The sequence below is a fragment of the Ipomoea nil genome, unplaced genomic scaffold, assembly GCF_001879475.1.
Source record: "Ipomoea nil cultivar Tokyo-kokei standard unplaced genomic scaffold, Asagao_1.1 scaffold2662, whole genome shotgun sequence".
Lineage (NCBI taxonomy): Eukaryota > Viridiplantae > Streptophyta > Magnoliopsida > Solanales > Convolvulaceae > Ipomoea > Ipomoea nil.
The window spans coordinates 1,328,464-1,334,119 of NW_017619090.1; the positions used below are offsets into that span (position 1 = coordinate 1,328,464).

Sequence of the window (5,656 nt, forward strand, 5' to 3'; positions counted from 1 at the left end):
TATCTAATCATCCGCATCTAGCCCATCATTCGAGCTATCAGAATCCGTGTCTGGTTGCGGAACAGGGGGTGCTTCAACATCCTTGGACGGCATCAAATGTACAGCCTCTACCGCATCTACCGTCTCTACAGCCATGACACCTAGTCATACCGAAATTAATGCATAGTTACCAACAAAAGTTACCACAAAATAGTAAAAATAATTATCATACTCCTAAGCACCCGCTCCCCCCCCCCCCCCCCACACACAGTGCACAAACCAAAATCGGGATCCCACCAGCCCAATATTACGCACTAGCAAATTACTTAGAATGCACCAACCAATTAGCAATTACAGAATTACGCACAAACATCACCCCAAGAACACACAAACTAATTGCATTACAATATGATCTACAATATTATAATAAATGAAAACATGAAAAGCCAATGATGATTAAAACTACCTTACATACACAAAAATAAAAAATAAAAATAAAAAAAAAATATATTCCGGATACTTAAACAAAACCAACATTATTGAATCCCAACGTTCAAATATGACCAACAAGCGCACACACTTCCCCACACCAACGCACTCATCGATACTTCAAATATATCTGCTCATGTCATCAAAAACTCTTTATCTACTTCAACAAATGCGAGCTATCTTATCTTGGCTTGGAATTGTATTGAATAACTCTAATGCAAAATAAATCAGAGAGAAAAGAATACAAACCCCTGCCCTCATCTGATTAAGTCCACCATTTGCATGAACCAGCAGGTAGCCTTGAGACTCTGGAGGAGCTGGATATCAAATTGCACTATGAAGGATAAGCAAATGGAAAAATAAACTATGCATAATTCTTTAAGTGGGAAAAAATTGGAGTTGTGGAAATCTTTGCCTGACAAACTGAAAGATTCTTACGTGTGTAAAGCGAGGTTGGTGAAACCAATGGAAAAGCATTTAAAAAAAATCTCATAGTTACCTAGAACAAGAAAAAAAAAAAAAAAAACCCCCCACAAAAGCCGACAACCCCCAAAACTACACAGTACCCCCTCCCCCGGTCCCGCCGGAACCCCCCTATTAACCCACCAGAATCCAACAGTAAACAACCCCCAACACTTCTGACACTACCCCCCTCCCCCAATCGCACAAAAACAACCCAACATAATACCCAAGAAAAAAAAAACGAGAATCGGAATATCGAACGGGAAAAGGTCATCAGAAAAGAAGATACCTTACTGCACACCCATGGACGCCGTTTTCCTTAGCCGTTTCCACCGTCAGACTGAAATCGGAGAGGAGTGCGCTCGCCAAAAACAGAAGAGCCTGCCTAAAACCTTGCGTCGCAGCGATGGAGAACACTGACATGAGAGGAACTGATGGGACGTTGGCGAGGTGAAGAGTCACGGCAGTGAAATCGAAATAATATTGATATTGATTTGATCCCAAAAATAACGCCCAACATCATACACACACGCGACAATAATTAAGGGAAAGAAATAAATATGGAGACAAAAGACTACAATGACCCTAGCTCCTTTAAAACTCATCAGCACATGAGATCCAAATACAAAATATCTGAACCGTTAAAAACTAAAAATAAACGAATCAGATGACGTTTCACCATTTCATCAAATTATGGGTCTCATTGGATCCAATATCTATATATATATATATATATATATATATATATATATATATATATATATATATATATATATATATATATATATATATATAAACAAAACCCTCCTATTTCATTTTCCCGCTCAAACTTTTGTAGTAAAACTTATTTGGTAAGAAAATGTAAAATGGAAATTAATTAAAATTTATTAATTGGTAATATTACATAATTACACTTTTCCTTTTTGAAAAATTATACAAGTTTATAATTCTCATATTTTCTACCTATAAATACAATGGATTGGTGAGTTTGGAAATCATAATTTTTCCTTTTGCACTGTTTCGCTCTTCTTCATGTTCTCTCTGTGGAATCATATCTTGGTGTTGCACTCATGAAAACGTAAGTATTTTTTTTACAATTTTCAAGATGATGATGATGATGATGATGATTATTGTTATTATTATTATTATTATTATTATTATTATTATTATTATTATTATTATTATTATTATTATTATTATTATTATTATTATTACTATTATTATTGTTGTTGTTGTTGTTATTATTATTATTTTGCAATTGTAGCTTGAAGTGTTTTTAGTGCTAATGGATCCAACAGATTGGGCGTTGATGGAGACCGTGGTAAAATTGACTACAAAGATGATTTCTTAATTTTCCGGTAGCAAGGAAGAGCCGGTGTTTTACTTTTCAAAAATCAAACTCTTCTTCTCCTCACAGGCAACGAAGCGGTGATTCTTTCTTTTTTTCTCTCTCTCTCTTTATTCCTCTGAGATAATTACAAGATGTATACGAAAAACGAAACCGAAGCCTGGTTTCAACACCAAAAACACAGAAGTTAAAGATAGAGATTGAGGACTAAATCACGTATTTGAACTAACAAATAATGTATAATATTATTAGTACAAAATAATGTATAATATTATTAGTACAAAACTAGTAATTCACCTGGGCGATGCACGGGAAAAAATTATGTTATTATAAATATAAATAAAAAATAGAAAAACTAAAATATTTTAAATTATTTAATATAATAATATTTTTGAGCTTCCATTGGTCAAGTATTTATTATTTTTATAGTATAAAAAATTACAATTAAAATTGAAATTATAATTTTGTATGGTTAATATAGTATCTAATTATGTGCATATTCAAATAAACTTATAGAGAGAATTTAGATAATTACATTGATTTATTCTTAATTGTATTTCATCTATATTATAATTTCCACAATACGAATAATAACTAAGATAATTACATTTGGAAAGCATTTTGTATGTGTAAATTTAAACTCTAATTGAACACATTTTTTATATGATTATATAATATATAGCTATTTTATTTTTCAAAAGTATATTTTTTATGTGATTATATAATATATAGCTATTTTATTTTTAAAATGTTGTTTTTTTTTTTTTATATAATAAAAGATGTTGTGACATTAATTGTAGCATTAATTATTTCCCGAACCATATAGCTTTATTATATAAAGGATGTACAAATATTATAATTATAATTAATATAATATACACTTATTGTGTGTGTGTGTGTGTGTGTGTGTGTGTGTGTGTGTGTGTGTGTGTGTATACACTTAATGTATAATATTATTAGTACAAAATAAATTATACTTGCCTTAATAATTAATTATTAATATTATTGCCTAATAATTATGTATTGTTATCTTTTTCGGTGTAATTATTATGGTAATCTATATACATATATATTTTTATACTTAATATATAATATTATTGGCACAAAATAAATTATTATTACTTTAATATATAATTAATTTTGAATATAATTTCCTAATTTTTATTAATGGTAATTATTCTAATAATTTTCCTTTCCTTCTTTCGTGTAATTACCATGGTAATGTATTTAAATATTGAAAGAGAACAAGTATTATAATTAATATAATTAATGAAATTATTATGGTAATTACCACAATATTTGGTAATTATAATTAATATAACTAATGAAATTGAGAAATATAAGATTTCTTCCGTGAAAATATTTGTGGCAATTTCATTAAATTATAATTAATAAAATATGAAATATAATTAAAGAAAATGAAATTATGAAATTAACAAAATATAAACATTTATAAAAAATTTTAAATACATACATACACTTATGCACTATACTAATCATACAAAATTTGAATTCTACATTTTAAATTTCTAATTGTAATTTTTAAAGTATAAATCTATACTATTATTAAAAACAAAATCCTTCTTTCTTACTAGCCTGGCCAAACAATAAAAAAGAGAAAAAAATTACCAATTAATAATACTAATAATAATTAGTAAAAACATTAGTAGTAAAATAGAAAAAAAAAAGATCCTTAATTCACGAAAAATAGAAAAGGAAACGGAATTCACTAATTAATTAATTAATACTAACAATAGTCAGTAAAAATAGTTTGTAGTAAAATAGGAAAATGAAAAAAAGACCATTAATTCACTAAAAATGAAAATATAAACGGAATTTACTGATTATTACTAATAATAATAATCAGTAAAATAGGAAAATAAAAAAGGAGTCTTAATTCAATGAAAAGGAAAAAAAATAGAAGATTGTGAAAAAAAATCATAATAAGAATAACAGTAAAAAAATCCTATCAAAAATTAGAAAAATAAAAAAGATTCTTAATTCATGAAAAATGGAAAAAGAATCGAAATTCACTGATTAAGTAATACTAATAATAATCCGTAAAAAGGTTAGCAGTAAAAATAGGAAAATAAAAAAGAATCCTTAATTCACTAAAAATCTATACTATTATTAAAAACAAAATCATCATTTCTTACTTTCCCACCCAAACAATAAAAAAGGAGAAAACATTACCAATTAATAATATTTATAATAAGTAGTAAAAAAGTTCGTAGTAAAATAGAAAAAATCCTTAATTCACAAAAAATTGAAAAGGAAACGAAATTCACTGGTCAATTAATACTAACAATAATTACTAAAAAAAAATTTATTGTAAAATAGGAAAATAAAAAAAGATCCTTAATTCACTAAAAATGAAAATATAAACGGAATTTACTAATTATTACTAATAATAATCAGTCAAATAAAAAAATAAAAAAGGAGTCTTAATTCAATGAAAATGAAAAAAAAAATGGAAGGTTGTGAAAAAAAAAAAAAAAAAAAAAAAAAAAAAAAAAACCTACCAAAAATTAGAAAAAAAAATTCTTAATTCATGAAAAATAAAAAAAAGAAATGGAATTCACTGATTAATTAATACTAATAATAATCAGTAAAGAAGTTAGCAGTAAAATAGGAAAATAAAAAAGGATCATTAATTCACTAAAAATGAAAATAAAAAAACGAAATTCACTAATCAATACTAATAATAATCAGTAAAATTGAAAAAAAAAAGATTTTTAATTCAATGAAAATGAAATAAGGAAACTAATAAAGGTTGTTTAAAAAAATGTCATAATAAGGATAACAGTACAAAAAAAAATCTTACAAAAAAATTTAAAAAATAAAAAAAGATCCTTAATTTACGAAAAATAGAAAAGGAAACGAAATTCACCGATTAATTAATACTAATAATAATAAATAAAATTAAAAGTTTGTTGTAAAATAGAAAAATAAAAAAGGATCTTTAATTCAGTAAAAATAGAAAAAGAAACGAAATTTTCTGATTAATACTAATAATAATCCGTTAAATAGGAAAATATGAAATGATTATCAATATATCTATACTATTATTAAAAACAAAATCCTCATTCCTTACTTCCCCGCTCAAACAATAGAAAAAGAAAAAAAATCAATACTATAATTAAAAACAAAATTCTATTTACTTGATTTCCCGCCCAAACAATAGTAAATAATAGAGGTAAATTAATAAAAAAAAAATAAAAAAAGGATGAAAAAAAAGGAACAAAAATATTTCACAATAATATTCTACATCATTAATTAAAAATGGAATGAAAATTAGGTAAATTGGAAAAAGAAATGAATATTAATAATTGACAGAAAATTAAAGATAGAAAAATGAACAAAACTTAGGTTAATTAA

At 26.0% G+C, this 5,656-nt stretch overlaps 1 long non-coding RNA gene across 1 annotated transcript; it reads right to left on the reverse strand.

Moving 5' to 3' along the window:
- Positions 1 to 576: 576 nt before the first annotated feature.
- LOC109154941 lies at positions 577 to 937 on the reverse strand. The gene is made up of 3 exons (XR_002049823.1): positions 907 to 937; positions 718 to 802; positions 577 to 598 (listed from the first exon to the last, which is right to left on the reverse strand). It is a non-coding gene; the product is annotated as an uncharacterized LOC109154941 (long non-coding RNA).
- Positions 938 to 5,656: the final 4,719 nt, after the last annotated feature.